Genomic DNA, 16,038 nt, shown 5'->3' with positions numbered 1-16,038 from the left:
AGCCTGTCTCTTGCTTACACCTTCACAAAACTGTAAATTAAAATTAGTGCAGTCTATAAGCTTCTTGAGTGGAATGCACAACACGCTCCCACACAGCTTAGCCTTCTACTCGTAAATCCCCCTTCCATGTAGTTAAGCAAAACTAGATAAAAATAAGTTACAACAGACTTTGGTCCAGCAAACGACATAACACTTGTAAATCTCACTAAGCAGCACAACGGACTTTAATTTGCAAATTATATAGAGTACAGCTTAAACTTGTAAATTCCCCTTATTGAATTTGGACCATCAAATGAGATAACATAACACACCACTCGTAAATCCCATGAAGCATTAGCAAACAACAACAGAGTTTAATCTGCAAAGCATAGAATACAGGTACAGCTTAGCCTTACACTTGTAAATCCCCCTTCCTTCTAGTTAAGCAAACTATATAGCAAAAATAAGATGCACAACGGATTTTAACAGAGACAGTTCTGCAAAGTATAGTATACAGCTTACAGACACAGTTGAATGGATGATATAGAAATGAAATGGAGCTTACCGACTTGTGGGAGTTAATTAGTGTGGCTGCCAGTACCAGGAACTAATGCAATCATTTTTTTCCGCGCACTTTTGTTTTAAATTACGTAGCATGCGGCACACTTATGAGTCTGGTCTTGCAGCTGTAAAAGTAGGAGGGTGCATCCCTCCTCTTCGCCCTATGGTTCCGGGCCGGCACCTAAAACGGAATGCAAAGGGCATTCTTAAAGCGGAATGCCCTTTCTTAAAAAAAAAAAAAAAAAAAAACACTTTTTTTAAAAAATTATAATAAAATTAATTTCTCAGCCAGCCGATTCCAGGGGGGTGCAAGTGCACCCCCTTGCACCTGCGTGCGGGTGCCCTTGCATGCATGACTGCATTGCTTTAAGGATGTGTAGTGGTTGACTGTGCCAGAAGGCTATACAAGGCTAAGTAAAGGGTACATCTTGGCATCAGGCCACATGACAAGGGTCTGCAGTGTGGCTCAAGGGTGTAGTGTCTGGATTGGCCCACACAGGTGGATATTGTATTCACCATTCAGTCACCTATGTAACTATTGTGTGTGGCCATTGCTGTGCAATGCTTGCCATGCATGTGTTCTTTAGTCAATGACATGGACGCTGTCTGTGATGTGCACATGTCCCACATACATGTACAGTGACATGTGGAACTGTACCTGGGGTGTCTGGCCCATATTGTGTACACAGATTGTCATTAGCAGATGTGTCAGTCCTGGCCTCATGTGGCAGTAACTGGTAATGGACAGCAGGTTGATCTGCACCTACATTGATAGCATGATACAAGTATTCCCTGGTGTCAGTGGCATTTGTCCATACAGGGCATGTGTTTAAGACATGGTATGTCCTTTTTGGGTCACATTTGATGGCACCACAGGTGTTGCAGGTGTCCAGTGGGGAACATAGGGAAGGCACACTATCTGCATTTACATACCTATTGTACTGATGGACAGGGTGCCATGCCCTCTGTAGTCCACTGCAATCACACCATGGCTACTATATGTGGGTAATATGTAGGGTACTACCAACATAGTGGTTGTTGCCTAGGCAAGTGTGCTTGTGTATGAGACATGGGTTGAGAGTATTATCTGGGTAATACAAGGGTTGCTAACTTTGTTCGCCAGGCCTTTTAGTCATGTGTAGGGGTATGTATTGAGACCCCAGCCTCTCACCTATTTCACATCTGTTATCCTTGTAAGGTGGACATTGTGACACATAATAGGGCCACCATATAAGAAATTAGCAAAACCCACTCCACAATGAGTCCAGTTGTTACACACTCACAGGATACGAATGACAAACACAGACACTTGCCATGTCTGGGATTAGAACTTTTACCTAACTAGTTTATTACACTACAGCATTACTCAGTTATAGGACGCACCATGGCGATTACTGGAGTATTTCTTCCCCAAAGGTGTATTTCACTGGAAATGACATCAGCAGGCTTGCCAAAGAAGGTCAATTGAGGTTGTAGTGACTATGAATGGCCCCAAAAGCACTGCACCCTACACAGGCAAAGAAAGACACACACAAACATCCACACTTGCCATGTGTGGGAATAGAACCCCTACCAAAGTACTATACCACACTAGAGCATTACGCTGTTATAAGACTCACCACAGTAATTACTGGGTTACTCCTTTCCCAAAGGTGTATTGCAAAGTGAATGACATCAGCAGCCTTGCCAAGATAGGGTGTTTGAATTGTAGTGAGTGTGACTAGCCTAAAAAGCACTGCTTCCTACACAGACACACAGTTGCCAAGTCTGGGATTAGAACTCCTACCTAACTAATTTATCACACTATAGCATTATGCAGTTATTGGATGTACCACAGAAATTACTGGACTACTCCTTTCCCAAAGGTGTATTTCAAAGTGAATGACATCAGCAGCCTTGCCAAAGTAGGGCATGTGAATTGTAGTGAGTGTGACTAGCCTAAAAAGCATTGCTCCCTACACAGAAACACCAACAGTTACCTTGTCTGGGATTAGAACTCCTACCTAACTAGTTTATCACACTGCAGCATTACACACTAATAGGACATGCCATGGAGATTACTGGGCTACTCTTTTCCCACTGAAAGTGAATGACATCATCAGCCTTGCCAAAGTAAGGCATTTGAATTGTAGTGAGTGTGACTAGGCTAAAAAGCATTGCTCTCTTCACCAACACACACACACACACACACACACACACACACACACACACACACACACACACACACACACACACACACACACACACAAACAGTTGCCATGTCTCTGATTAGAACACCTACTTAATTAATCACACTACATCATTACACAGTTATAGGATGTGTCACAGAGATTTACAGGAATACTCCTTTTCCAAAGGTGTATTTCAAAGTGAATGACAACATCAGCCTTGCCAAAGTAGGGTATTTGAATTGTAGTGAGGGTGACTAGCCTAAAAAGCATTGCTCCCTACACAGACACACAGTTGCCATGTTTAGGATTAGAACTCCTACCTAACTAGTTTATCACACTACAGCATTATGCAGTTATAGGATGTGCCACAGAGATTACTGGGCTATTTTTTCCCAAAGGTGTATTTCAAAGTGAATGACATCTGCAGCCTTGTCAAAGTAGGACATTTGAATTGTAGTGAGTGTGACTAGCCTAAAAAGAATTGCTCCCTACACAGACTTGCCATGCCTGGGATTAAAACTCCTATCTAACTAGTTTATCACACTACAGCATTACACAGTTATAGGACACACCATGGAGATTACTCGGCTACTCCTTTCCCAAAGGTGCATTTCAAAGTGAATGACATCAGCAGGCTTGTCATAGTAGGGCTATGGGGAGGGCAGTGTGTGTGCATGGGCCATAACCCATTAATCTAGAAGTAGACACACCACACTCAGGCACATGCAGGTTTATATTCTGCAAGTATGTGTAAACAATTGCTAGATGACTACTGCCTTGTATAGTCATGTTGCACAGCTAGCAGTTGCACCACAGAGTCTGTAACAGTGAGCGATACCAGTGGCTAATGACTACAATGAGTGACATTTACACATCATGTGGTTGTAGCCATTTGGCTGTATGCTGGGTGGGACAGGCCTCATGGTGGAAGGCTCTTTGTCACTGTCACTCTTTTCCACACATCTATGTATGTGTACTTTTGGCCTTTTATAGTGTGTTGTCCTTGGATATATGTGTGTTTTCCTATCCAATGTGTGTGCAAAGCATGACTGGTGCATACTGAGGAGTGTATGCACTAACATCTGCAACTGTCATATATGTATAGTCCACTGTTGTTTGCAGACATGGGCTTCATTTGTTTAAGTGTGTGAGCAAGCCCAGTATGACCTTTCAGTATGTTGTTGTCTGACATTGCTTTCATTTCTCTAAGTGTGTGAGCATGCCCAGTATGCCCTTCTGTATTGAATGTGTGGATCCATTCCAGGTAGTTTGTACTTCAGTGCAGACCTTTGTGTTCTACACCTACAGGTAGCAAACTGTTTCTGCAGGTTATCTGCCTTCCTGATTTTCAATTTGGTTTGGGTGTGTTCGTATCTGCATTTGGATCTACTTGTATCGAAGTTCTGGTGGTTGTTTTTTGGGATTTAACTGACTTCATTTCTTGTCTTGTTCTATGGAAGGAACACTGATGACAATTTGAGTACATGTTGCTGGGGAGTACTACAAGTCTCCACCAGATGTGTCCAGGCACCAGAACCATGATTTGAGCATCCCAAACACACAATCTATTACAACTCTGGTCTGTGTGTGTCTCATTATGGAGTTCTTGTTCAGGTGTGTGTGCATTTCTGATAGGTGTCATCAGCCAAGGCTTCAGTGCTTAACCAGCATACCCCACTTGGTGACCGTAAGGGATATCCCCACTGGAAAATCTCTGGTACAGCTGCATCAGATGCCAGTTGTGGGAATCATGATAGCTTCTAGGGCAGCCAGCACACACATTCATTATAATGCCCTGGGCATCGCACATGACCTGGCAGTTGATGGAGGAGAAGCCCTTGCGGTTCATGTAGACCCTACCCCACTTACCATGTGGTGCTTTGATGCATATATGCATGCAGTCTATAGCACCCACTACCTCAGGGTATTCTGCTATTTGGTGAAAGAGATGCATATTGCTGGCCAATGCCTCACAGGTGTTGGGGAAATATATGTGCTAATCGGCATGTGCTGACATGGCATCCAGGAACTGGTGGAGTACCCTGGATGCTCATGCCTGTGAAATCCCCATTATATCTCCAGTTGACCTTTGGAAGGTACCTTTAGCTAGTATTCTTAGGCCTACATATACTTTGGTATCCACTGGGATGGATTCCCCTCTGTTAGTTCTGTGTGTGAGGTGTGGCTGGCACAGCTCAACAATTTGCTGTAGAAGGTCCCTGTCCACCCTATAGCGCTCCACTATCTCCAGCTCATGTAGCCCCTGGTAGGTTACCCTGGGTCTGTACATTCTTCTCCATCTCTTCACTGTGGGTTGGTCAACAGCATTCTCATCTTCACCACCCTCAGCCTCTTCCACATGTTGATGTATGATAGCTATTGCAGCCCCTATCATTTTGTTGTTTTTGTTTGTTAAAATTCCCCCGCTTGTATACACCGGTGTTGTAGAGTATGTGGAAAAAAACAGAGGGAAAGGTGTTTCCATAGTTTATAGTAGTGTTCTGGGCTGGGCTTGTCGGCTGCCTGTTTAATTGGCTGATTCTAATGCATTTCATCTGCCAGCTTTGCTAGTTCTCATAGATTACCTTCTGTTGTTTTCCCTTCCCATTGCCTTCCTGTTTAAGCCCGGGAGCGCGCCATGCAAACACAGTGCTCAAATGTGCACAGAGCTGCTACTTCCTGGTTTACTTTTTTTTTCTTTAAAACCCGGTGTGCATTGCGCACACCCACTTAGGCAATGTAAAGAGTGCTAGGCACCCTCAGACACCATCCCTTGCTTAGCTCTGCTATGCTAATGGCAAACCCGAGCCACAGGGCTCCAATCCATTTACAGTATGCCTGACATCCCACTATGATATCAGCTAACTCCTAGGCTTGCACCAAGCTATTCCTGCTCTTGCACTGTTGGGTGCTGACTAGCATGCAGGGGAAATCTGTGATTCAATATAATTCCTCTCATTTGCTTAGGATTGCCTGCTGATGGATAGTTACAGGTCCCACACTGAGCCTCCCCCCTTAGCAACCACTATTCACTGTCCATGTTGTCTTCTGTCTGCCATTGAGTATAATGGCAAAATAGTGATTTTGGTTAGAATGCTTATTTTAGGGTTTTTATTTTATTTTTCGCCCGATCCCATTTGCTCGCCTCTGCCCTACACTTAAACAGCTGAGATCGGCTAAAAAATATAAAAGTTGATTTTTTTTTTTTTTATTTTTGCAACTGTTTTCCATGCCAGTGACTATATATTTGGCCATTGGCATGCCTTCTACATAATATCCACTTTTTATTTGGTGCTGTCATGGCTCCGTTTTGTAGTTTGCAGAAATGTACTTGGTTACTGACCGAGTACATTTCTGCTGATTACACTAGTCCTGCATGGCTGGCTTCCAGCTTTCTGGATCACAAATTCACCTCATTTGCATCAATTTCACCTGCAAATGGGGTAATTTGCATACAGGAGCTGAGTTCATGCAGGACTAGTACAGGAGCGCTCGTGCATGTCGCTACAGTTTATTCCTGGATCGCATGGCAGACATATTGCCTGCTGGAGCTCCTGCACTAGTCCTGCACACCGTCCATGGCTTACTAAATCCAGGGGACTGTAAATATTTCCAGAATTACATTAACAGCATCTTAAACTTAGACTGCAGAAAAAAAGATTGTAAATACTGCAGATAAACTAGCAAGCTGTAAAAAATTTCTTCAACACATAAGTAGAAGGAATTACTAATAAAGTAATTCATATATTTGTTCATAGTCTTGTCAGAAGATTCAGTTAAAAGAGTGATAACAGACCTTACCTCAGTATATTTTGCATCTTGTGTATATAGGCTGTTCATTTTGGATCCTGTAGTACTTTTATCTGGGAGGTTTATCAAGCATAAAAGCAGAGGGACTCCAGATTAAGGAGGTGTTTAGACTAAATTCATACGACATAAAATAACAGAAAAGCAATTTTGCCAGATTTAGCAAAAGCATTTATGCTTAAAATGTTAAAGTTGTAATACACATTTTCTTATGTAGTGGTGTTGAGGCCCAGGTCTGTAGTATGCATTCAAATGAATTGGGTGTATATCATATGAGCGAAAGTTCAGAATGTCAAACGCTCTAAAGAGCAAAGATGTCGGACCTCAAAAGTGCTTCTTTTGGGATCGCAGTACAGTGAAGGTCAGAATATGTGCCCTTTCCTCACTGTAGTGTGATCCTGGAGTTGGAATATATATTTAACTGGGGGTGTGGGGGGATAAAGAGTTTGAGGTCTAGCATTTTCACTCTTTAGAGTGTTCGACATTCTGAAGTTTCGCTCATATGATATAGACCCAATGAATTTACCACTTGTGCTCCTTTTTATGTATGTATTTCAGTTTTCCTTCCAGTGGTCTCATTGGGATCCTCTCCAAGAGAGATGAAAAATGGACTTTAAAGAATTCTGCACTTTTTTGTGTTTGGCTAAGGTGTTTCTCATGTCACGCTGTTTAAATGCAGGTATTTTATTTTCCTATGTTTCTTTCTAATGCTCTTGTTTTGCCTATTTAGCACATATTGCAAATGATGTTTTGTCACATACACCACCAGAATGCTGTTGCAGTTACTGCTATAGTTATATTTCTTTATGGATGAGGAACACTGAAAAAAAAAAAAAAAAACGTAATAGTTAAAACAGGACACATTTTAGTGACCGGCAGTGTGACTGTGACTGCCATGTGATGTATACTAATTTTTTTATCTAGTGGATAGCTGTCTATCTAAATTCAGTTGTTTGCACATGTACAAGGGTGAAGCCAAGATCCAGCGAGCTGCTTACCAATTTAATCCTCTTGATGACTTTCTTTTTTAATCACGCCAAGATTATGTCCAGTAACTAATTCTGGTAACCTTGGTTCCAAACATTAATTTTGTAGTATGTCCATGTTTTCCAGAATGTTTTCATTATTTGTGATGAGGCATTGTAGCCTGACTACTTGAGATTTAGTAAACTCCTTCTTGGTAAATTAGGCGTCCATGCTTATGCCATGTAGAAGGAGGCTGATCCTTATCAGTTTTTGGTGAAGTTCTTTGTAAAGTATATTATTCTTTGTTTTTCTTTTTTCTTTTTCTTTGGTGTGTGTTCTTTGAGATCCAGGAATGGTGACCTTTTCAGACTTGGGTTCATGGGGAATTTTAAGATGGAGTCAATTCTTCTTTGTGTTTTAGAAACTCTTCTAAATTATGATGGACATTGTTACCTTGAAGAAATTGTCATCCATTAAAAGACACTGACAGGCTATGTTCTTCATATATTTGTTGTTTATATGTATGTGTGTGTGTGTGTGTATATGGCTCTACTATATAACATTGAAAGTCTACCATATCGAATCCCACATTGTTGAGACGAAATCAATGAAACCTCACTTCAGCGAATGATCAGATCATCGAATGCATTCCCCTAGTAAGTAACCACTCATACCAAAACTAACCAAAACAAAACCGTACCATCTACAACCAACCCAGCGGGGGGGGGGGGGCTACAACACTCACACCCCCCAATGTGGGGGGGCAGTGTCTTCCATACTCTCCCCTAATTAAATATGCCATCTCTGAGATCACACTATAGTTGGGGAAAAGGCAATGTCCACCTTGTTGGCCAACAGGTAACTTATCATGGGAATTCATTTGACAATACAGTCGTTCACTGAAGTGAGGTTTTGATTATTTCATCTCGATGATGTGGGATTTGATACTGTGGGCTTTCAATGTTTTCAGGTAGACCCTGTGTGTGTGTGTGTGTGTATATATATATATATATACATATATATATATATATATATATATATATATATATATATATATATAGATTCATTATACAATTTCGAAATACTGAAATGTCAGATTTCAGTATTTCGAGACTGAATAGTCAAAAAAACACATACACGAAAACCCACAATCACGAATACTACAGTCGCGACCATTCACACACGCACACACACACACAAAAACCAGGACATTATCACACACACGCACACACACAAATACACCTACCTAACTAAACAAACATAACAACACACACAAACACACTTAACCTACCTATAAGAAGGGGGGTAAGCCCACCCTGCACCCCCCCCCACACACCCTACTTATATATTCTAACTCCAAGGAAGCACTAAACACACAAACACACAACAAACACCACCGCACACACTCACACACACTAAAATCCCTACCCTTTATCCTAAAACACACAACCCTAGATAAATCCACAAACCACACCACACGTCACGAACATGACACCACAATAGCGGCGGATTCGGCATAGTGTAGTTTCGGTTAACTGCACTTTCCACTATTCGGTCTCGACGTACTGAATTTCGACATTTCAGTACATCGAGATTGTTTAGTGTATCTATATATATAAATATATATATATATATATATATATATATATATATATATACAGATATATATAGTTATATAGATATATATATATATATATATATATATATATATATATATATATATATATATATAGAGAGAGAGAGAGAGAGAAAGAGATATAGTTAGCCCAATATACTAACATAGTGTTAGCCAAATGGAAGGCCATAGCCAGTCACATTTTGATAACAGTTGTTACAAAACATGAAATGTTTGTTAGTTTTTTTAAAAGTGGTGCAAGTTACACTGGTGTTAAATATATTTCTTCAGGGAGGGAGGTGACATAGTGTTCCATGGTATGCATTAATCAATTCATAAATTCATAGATTATTATAGCCTAATGACCTGGTGGTCCTTTATAAGCCAAGCCAAGTTTTCCCAAAAGAATAATGAAGTTGTGTACCCCACCAGGACATTGCGGGCCATGCAGATGCCAGGCCTGGTGTAAATTTCCTATTCCTCATCCACAAGTTGCCCTTGAAGTGAGTAATAAACAGAATAGAATGGAAAGACAGATATCTGTCCCAGAGACTGCCTCTCCCATGGAACAGGCTTCCCATTATTGTGAATCTAAGATTGTCCAGGTCATGGGCAAAATTAAGGTTCTTAGACCTTATATTTCTGGTACTGTTTGACTTACAAATATGTGAGAGTTTTCATAATTGTGGGGTTTTCAGACCCCTTGTAAGCCAAGAATAATATCACCTCTCAGCAATCTATAGGAGACTAAGTAGAGGGAAAGGACTTTAAGGCAGTCTGCATAAGGCAGGTTTGTTACACCTTGTAATCTTTTTGTAAGGAGCCTCTGAAGTAACTCTAGTTGCTGCATACACCTGATCAGGCATGTACTGAAGGAAGCATTGTACTCTATGACTGGTCTGATAAGGGCAGAATACAGTGGGATGATGACCTCTTTCGACCTAGATACCATGACCTTACTTATAATTTGTGCAACTTAAAAGGGTTTCCTAACCACTGTGACCATGAGGTGGTTGAAGCTAAGGCTACTGTCTACATACATACCTAGAACCCTAACCACTGGGTCAACTCTTAGGGGCATATTATTAACATTGTTATTTGCTGGGATGGTTGACTTCTCAAAGGACAAAATTATGTATTTCTTAGCATTGAGTTTAAAACCATGGCTTTGGCACCATTTATTACTCAGAGATAGGTTTATTGAAGAATACTAGAGTCTGCATGGGAGTCGATGATAACCTCTAGCTTGCAATAATCTGTAAAGTTAGTCAGCCATAAACCTTAAGCATTTAGTTCTACTTCAGAGAACAGATGCCTAAAAGGAGAGGGCCCAGTACCAGACCATTGGGTACTCCATTAGTGAATAGTTTGTTAGTGGATGTGGCCTCACCTATTTTGACATCCTTGTCCCTATCAGTGAGCCAGTTGGCTGTCCAGCAGGTAATAAAAAATGTTTATACTTAATTTAATGAGCTTGCCTATAATGCCTGAGTAGGGTATTGTATCAAAAACCTTGACAAGTTTAAGGTAAACTGTGTGCACAGTGTTGCCTTCATCCATTGCTTTGCTGATCCTCCCAAAGAAGTCCACCAGATTTAATAGGCATGGCCTTCTTTTAATAAAGCTGAACTGTGATGGGTCCAGCTTTTGCAGGTTACTTATGTCCTTGTTTATCATGTCCATGATAATTCTTTTCATGGTCTTACATATGAGGTTGGTAAGACTTATGGGCCTCTAGTAACCCAGATTGGTGAATTGACCTCTTTTGTACTGGGAAATGACTGTAGCCATCTTACATTCTTTGGGCATAAAACCTGACTGTAGGGACCAGTTGAAAAGTGATTCAAGTGGACCACAGAGGTCAAGTTTCAATAAGCATCTTGGGGGTCTCATCATTGGGGACCCACTGATGCAGTGTTTTTGGCCTTGTAACATGTCTTTAAGCCCTTTCTCTAGTAACATTTGGGGGGGATTGTGATATGCAGTATTTCCTTTGCACTATCTGTGGGGGGAGAAATATGAGCAGAACATGTCAGCTAAAAGGTTAGTAATGACCTCTGGTTCAGTATGGGTGTTTCCATTTACAATAAGTTTGATACACATGGTTGCATATTTCCCTTGAGATTATGGACACAGTTGTAATAAGTTTTGTGCTTGTCCTTTGCCTGACAAGCTAGTTTTCTTCAACTGTACCATTTGAAGTATTAATTATGCCTTTTAGCTGCCTGTTTAGATTGGTCAGGTAGCATTTAATATTTTTGGCTTTATTCTTCATATGCCTGGCCAAGATTTTTTTTTTTATTGTTGTTATAAAACTGGTTCATATTGTAATTTCACCAGAGTGGCTTGTCTTTTGAGTTTGTCTTATTCTTCATACAAGTAGACACAGCTTACTCTCTACAGTTATCAGTATGGCTGTACAGAGATTTTGTAAATAGCTCGGCATATTCTATGGTGTTTACTGGGTTTCAGTCTGCTTGGACTTTAGCCAAGGTGTCACTTAGTACAGAGGTAAGTTTTGGAATAGTTCTTAAAGGCTTTTGGTTTCAATGGGTCCCTGGATTTAATTGTTATTTCAAGCAATACTGCCTTATTGTCAGATCTGATGATGGAGGACATTACATTTGGGGAAGAACATTGTTCCCCCATGTTTGTGAGTACAAGGTCAAGGATGTTTGTAGCTCTGACAGGAGAATGGGCCGACTCTTCCATGATGCTGGTATTAATGAAGTTCAGGCATTGCTGGGCTTGATATTAGAAGTGGTGTAGGATTCCCAATCTATAGAATGGTAGTTGAGATCCATCCTGAAGATCATATTAAGCTGAACATTGAGGAACTCGAGTACATTGAGATAAGTAGTGTGGGTGGGTCTCTATTAGATTATCAAAAATTCAGTTCAGCGAATGGAATATTCAGTGCACTTACATCGAACATGCCGTTCATCGAACTGTTCATAGTGAGATTGCAGTACAGTGAAAATTAGAAATTTTGCCATTTCCTCACTATAGTGTGATTTTTGAGTTGGTTTATATAATTAGCAGGGAATGGGGGGGGGGGGGGGTGCAACTCCTCACAAGAGCAGAATTCGATAAATGGCATTTTCAATGAAATGCCATACATTCAAAAGAGTTTTCGCTGATGTAATATAGATCCAGTGCGGGCTTCCTGGGACATTGAGGGGGAACTATAAGTTGCAAGGATATGGTATGAGACCCTGTTTATGGTGAGTTGTACATGTAAGAGTTACAGTGGATCATACATTTTAACTCGTCTAGATATGAGGTTGTTTTTAATATAGACTGAGACCCATTCCCTCCTGTGCAGTAGCTGGTCTAAAGATGTGAAAGGCATTATAATCTTGCACTGCCGGGGAACTCTCCATGAATTTAAACTACATCTCTATTACTACACAGATGTCTAAACTCTCCATGGAGAGGAAGGCTTGCAGGGAATGAAGTTTCTTGTTAAGACTTGGTAGCATTGAGCAGTACCATTTTCAGATATTCCTTCCTAGGTTCAGTTAAGTCAGGAGGTCTATCAGTTTGGCATTGCCTAAAAAGACACTGTGGGAGTGGAAAAACATATTTGTCAATATCTGAATATCTAGAGAGGATAAATGCAGACCGGTTTGCTGTCAAAATGAAGAATGAAGGTTCGACGAATATGGGCATGCCAATCATCAGTTCCCTTATTGCTGAACTTCAATTCTGTGAGTGTCCTATAAAGCAAATGCCACTGTGTGCTTATATATAGCTGATCTTAAGAATAAAGGTCGTGGTACAGTGTGGATTGGGAAAATGTATCCTTTTCCTCACTGTTGTGCAATCTTGGAGTTGGAATATATAGTTTGCAGGGGGTATGGGATGGTGCAACCCCTCACAGGGGATACAGGGAAGTTGACCCCTGCAAAAATGTGAATTCCATCATTGTGTGGTACTGTATTGCATCTGTTCATACTGCTGGAAAGCAGGCAGATAACTCATAGCAATAATGAGAATTATGGCTGACATCGAAAACTGCTGAATTCAAAATGTTCGATATTTCAATTTGACAATGTCAGCTAATAAATATGCAGAACATTGGCATATTTAGTCAGAATTTTGATCAGATTACATTATGACATTTGCGGTTTTGATAGTAAACTGTGCAGACCATCTTTGGCAAAGCAGAGTAGTCTGTCAACCATGTCTTCCCATGCTGTCAAACATACTGAATGAAAATTGGACGAATTATGTTTAAAAATACGTTTTTTAATCCTTCTGTTGGTCTTTCCTACAGAGAAAGCCAAACAAAGTGAGCAGGTGAAAATATATATAACATTTTTGCTGACACAATTTGCATTTCCTGTGAATTTATAGCTTATCCCTTTAGTAGGGTGGACAGGGATAAGCTGTTTAAAACTTTCATTTAAAGGCTCACTGCTGCTTTTCAGCTGTGAGAAACATTTCTGCAGTTTGTTTCTAGGTAGTGGAATATTTGTAGCATTTCCATATTCAGGCTTGTATTTGGGCCTAGTGTTTGTGGAGGCTGTGTGTCTGAGCACATATTCAGGGACATCTTGGTTTAGCCAAAGCCATCAGGCATTTCAGTGAGAGAGAATTGTTTGAGGTCATTGGCTGACTGAGGTCACCTTGACTACAGCCTAGACTAAGCACCTCATTGGTTCTTTTGAGATTTCTTTCTTAAAAGCTGTCTCAGGTTTCAACTTTCTGTTACCTAAGAAGCTCGGTTGTGAGTGTTCTGCCATTTTACACTGAGTTAATCGAAGAAAGGACACTCAGCAAACTCGAAGCTATAATATATAACATTAAATATCCTGTTTTTTGTTTATTTTGTTCTTTATTTCTTTGTTATTTATAGCACTTTGTGTACTGTGTATTTTTCTAGCTAGTTTCACTGTGTGTGAGGTATTAACTGGAAATTGTCCACTTTTATGAAGCATCTGTTGGGTTGTTTGTTTCTGATAACTTGTTGCAGTTAAACTCTTTTTTCTAGAGGCTCCTTTAGCTGTTTAAAATTTTCATTTAAAAGCTCACTGCTGCTTTTCAGCTGTGAGAAACATTTCTGCAGTTTGTTTCTCACCGTCCCTCCCTGTTGGTATAGTGTTTTTATAGTTGGTGGCTTTGCAGTTGCCCACCCCTAGTGTAAATTTGATCTGGGACCCTCCTCCCAGTCTAGTGTCTTTACCTCATTCAACCCAGTACAGGGAGAACATTTGAGAAGGCCAATCAGCTTAGTTTCTGCTACAACTTTCTCTCTTTCCACTAACAAAAAAAAAAAACAACTTTTACTAAGCTTGTTTCCTGCCTTTCCTGTGGGTAGTCTAATCTGAATATAGATTTGCTGTGCCCAAGACTATTTGTAGGCTTCTAGGGCCCAAGACTTCCTGTGTTGAAAGGAAGCCTTCTAGCTTAATTTTGTTTTTTAGAACTAGCCATTTTTATGTTTCAGCACTTGTTCAGAACTTATTGTAAGCAATAAATAAGCTACAAATTACTACAGCACTCAACTTTCCTCACTGTCTAGAGGAAAACAGTTTCTAGTACTTAACAAATAAGCACCTATCCAGGCATGTCTAAGGGTCAGCCCCTGGTGTTTTCTCCTGTCTACTTGATGAATCTGGGCATCTTGGGGCAATGCAGTACTTGCCTCATGTATACAAACAACCCTCTCCTCCTACCACCCAACACTACAACCTGTGAGAGATGCACTTATATTGCCAAACTGGAAGCAAAGCTCTCTTCACCCAAGACTGGACTAGACAGTCAAGAGGAGAAGGTAAACACTTGCACCACACCATACTCAGCACATAGTCCCTCAAAACCTACACCACCAAAACACACACATAGAAACACAAAACACACACCTACATTCACGGAGGCTCTCAGTAAAAACCTGCACAAGCAACAGGGACCTCCAAAGCAGAAACACAAGCAACATCCACCCCCCAACACAACCCAAATGACACATAGCCCACAAACTCAGTGTGCCACTCAACCACAGCCCATAAGGCATAACAACGTACCCAACACTCTAATCATAGGTGACTCTATAGTCAGGCACACTGATGTTCCACTCACCAGGCTAAACAAGGAGAAAGTTACTGTCAGCTGCCTGTCGGGTGCCAGGATCCGCCACATAACACATGCACTCAGGTCACTCCACAACAAGTACAAATATGAGTCTGTCATTGTCCATGTTGGTGTGAATGACCTGAGACATACCTCCTTGGACTACATGAAAAGGGACATGGAGGAGCTGTCCGATCTTGTAGCCCAGGCAGGTATGACCCTAGCCCTGAGTAGCATCCTGCCATCACCCAGAATGATACTACAGTACAAGGACAAAATGATTGACTTCAACAATTGGCTAAGTTTCTGGTGTCATTCTAAGTGGATCCAGTATCTGTCTGTCTGGGATGACATGATCGACAAGCCACGATGCTTTGCCAGAGATGGCCTGCACCTGTCGCCCCTGGGATTCCGGATACTGGCTAAGGCTCTAGCCACCCCTATAGTTCCTTTTTTAGGCAAGGTTCAAGTGACAAATTCACCACCCTAACAGGTACAGGCAAGAAGAATCTGAGGGTATTGCTACTCAATGCTAGAAGTCTAAACCTCAAAATGCACTCTCTCGAGGCACTCTTTAAAATGGAGAACATCGACATCTGTGCAGTGATAGAGACCTGGTTCAAGGCTCCAGAGAGTACCTCTGCATTACCAGGCTATAATTCATACCACACCTTTCGGCCACCTAACCTGGAGCGAAACACTAAAGGTGGAGGCATGTCCATATTCATTAAGGATATCCACACCTCCAGACTAGTTGCTCAGCATAATGCATCCGAGATTATCCAAGTGCAACTAACTCTGGGCAAGACCGCAATCCAAATTGTAGCTTGCTACAGATCCCCCACCATGCCCTCGGATTCACACTCC

The sequence above is a fragment of the Protopterus annectens genome, chromosome 7.part0 (assembly GCF_019279795.1).
Source record: "Protopterus annectens isolate FY-2018-M chromosome 7.part0, PAN1.0, whole genome shotgun sequence".
Lineage (NCBI taxonomy): Eukaryota > Metazoa > Chordata > Ceratodontiformes > Protopteridae > Protopterus > Protopterus annectens.
This window is presented reverse-complemented; position numbering follows the sequence as displayed.